The sequence below is a fragment of the Triticum aestivum genome, chromosome 3B (assembly GCF_018294505.1).
Source record: "Triticum aestivum cultivar Chinese Spring chromosome 3B, IWGSC CS RefSeq v2.1, whole genome shotgun sequence".
NCBI lineage: Eukaryota > Viridiplantae > Streptophyta > Magnoliopsida > Poales > Poaceae > Triticum > Triticum aestivum.
In genome coordinates this window covers 396,092,988-396,095,937 of record NC_057801.1, presented here as the reverse complement: position 1 = coordinate 396,095,937, position 2,950 = coordinate 396,092,988, and positions in this window count along the sequence as shown.

Genomic DNA, 2,950 nt, shown 5'->3' with positions numbered 1-2,950 from the left:
TTTAAGGGAGATGCATTGACATGGCATAGGCTATGTGATGATACGAGATCTTGGAATTATAAGCGATTGAAGTTGGAATTTCACCAGAAGTTCTATCCTATGCATCTTGTTCATCGTGATCATAATTATATATATAATTTCTGGCCTCGTGAAGGAGAAATCATCAATCAAGCTTGGGGGAGGCTTAAGTCAATGTTATATTCATGCCCCAATCATGAGCTCTCTCGGGAAATGATTATTCAGAACTTTTATGCTCGGCTTTCTCTTGATAATCGCAACCTGCTCGATACTTTCTGTGCTGGTTCTTATATGCTGAAGACTATTGGTTTCAAATGGGACTTATTGGAAAGAATTAAATGCAAGTCTGAAGATTGGGGTTCCGACGATGGTAAGGAGTCAGGTATGACACCTAAGTTCGATTGTGTTAAATCTTTTATGGATACCGATGCTTTTCGTGGATTTAGCGCTAAATATGGACTTGACTCTGAGATAGTAGCTACTTTCTGTGAATCTTTTGCTACTCACGTTGATCTCCCTAAAGAGAAGTGGTTTAAATATAATCCTCCTGTTGAAGTGAAAGTAGTTGCGCCTATTACAGTCGAAGAAAAGACTATTACCTGTAGTGATCCTATTGTTCCTACTGCTTATGTTGAAAAACCTCCTTTTCCTGTTAGGATAAAGGACCATGCTAAAGCTTCGACTATTGTTCGTAAGAGTAATACTAGGACTTATACACCTCCTGAGCAAATTAATGTTGAACCTAGTATTGCTATGGTTAAAGATCTCTTGGATGAGGATTTAGATAGGCACGTTATTTGTTTCTGTGGTGAGACTGCTAATATTGCTAGACCAGATACCAAGACACGTAGACCTGTCGTAGGCATGCCTGTTATTTCTGTTAAAATAGGAGATCATTGTTATCATGGCTTTTGTGATATGGGTGCTAGTGCTAGTGCAATACCTTATACCTTGTATCAAGAAATTATGCATGACATTGCACCCATTGAATTAGAAGACATTGATGTTACTGTTAAGCTTGCTAATAGGGATACCATTAAACCCTTTGGGATTGTTAGAGATGTTGAAGTTTTGTGTGGGAAGGTTAAATACCCTGCTGATTTTCTTGTTCTTGGTTCCCCACAAGATGATTTTTGTCCCCTTATTTTTGGTAGACCCTTCTTGAATACAGCTAGTGCTAAGATTAATTGTGAAAATAATATTTTCACTGTTGGCATAGATGGTATGTCTCATGAGTTTAATTTCGCTAAGTTTAGTAGACAACCTCGCGAAAGGGAACCACCCAGTAAGGATGAGATAATTGGTCTTGCTTCCATTGCTGTTCCTCCAACTGATCCGTTAGAACAATATTTGCTAGACCATGAAAACGATATGTTTATGAAGGAAAGGGAGGAAATTGATGAAGTGTTCCTTAAACAGGAACCTATGTTGAAACATAACCTTCCCGTTGAAATTCTTGGGGATCCCCCTCCACCCAAGGGTGATCCCGTGTTAGAACTCAAACCATTACCTGATAATCTTAAGTATGCTTATCTTGATGAAAAAGAAATATAACCCGTTATTATTAGTGCTAACCTTTCAGAGAAAGAAGAAGAAAGATTATTGAAAACTTTGAAGAAGCACCGAGCCGCTATTGGATATACTCTGGATGATCTTAAAGGCGTTAGTCCCATGTTATGTCAACACAAAATTACATTGGAGGACCATGCCAAACTAGTTAGAGATCCTCAAAGACGATTAAATCGCAAGATGAAGGAAGTGGTAAGAAAGGACATATTGAAGCTCCTTGAGGCAGGTATTATTTATCCCATTGCTGATAGTGAATGGGTAAGCCCTGTCCATTGTGTTCCTAAAAAGGGAGGTATTGCCGTTGTTCCTAATGATAAAGATGAATTGATCCCACAAAGAATTATTACAGGTTATAGGATGGTAATTGATTTTCGTAAGTTAAATAAAGCTACTAAGAAAGATCATTACCCTTTACCTTTTATCGATCAAATGCTAGAAAGACTGTCCAAACACACACATTTCTGCTTTCTAGATGGTTATTCTGGTTTCTCTCAGATACCTGTATCAGCGAAGGATCAATCTAAAACTACTTTTACTTGCCCTTTTGGTACTTTTGCTTATAGACGTATGCCTTTTGGTTTATGTAATACACCTGCTACCTTTCAAAGATGCATGATGGCTATATTCTCTGATTTTTGTGTAAAGATCTGTGAGGTATTCATGGATGACTTCTCCGTCTATGGATCCTCTTTTGATGATTGTTTGAGCAACCTTGATCGAGTTTTGCAGAGATGCGAAGACACTAGTCTCGTCCTGAATTGGGAAAAGTGTCACTTTATGGTTAATGAAGGCATTGTCTTGGGGCACAAGATCTCCGAGAGAGGTATTGAAGTTGATAAAGCCAAAGTTGATGCTATTGAAAAGATGCCATGTCCCAAGGACATAAAAGGTATAAGAAGTTTCCTTGGTCACGCCGGTTTTTATAGGAGGTTCATTAAGGACTTTTCTAAAATCTCTAGGCCTCTGACTAATTTATTGCAAAAAGATATTCCTTTAATCTTTGATGATGATTGTTTAGAAGCATTTGAAGTACTTAAGAAAGCTTTGATCACTGCACCTATTGTTCAGCCACCTGATTGGAATTTACCTTTTGAAATTATTCGCGATGCTAGTGATTATGTTGTAGGTGCTATTCTAGGGCAAAGAGTCGATAAGAAATTGAATGTTATCCAGTATGCCAGTAAGACTCTTGATACTGCCCAGAGAAATTATGCTACTACTGAAAAAGAGTTCTTAGCAGTTGTGTTTGCATGTGATAAGTTTAGACCTTATATTGTTGACTCCAAAGTTACTATTCACACTGATCATGTTGCTATTAAATATCTTATGGAAAAGAAAGATGCTAAGCCTAGACTCAATATAT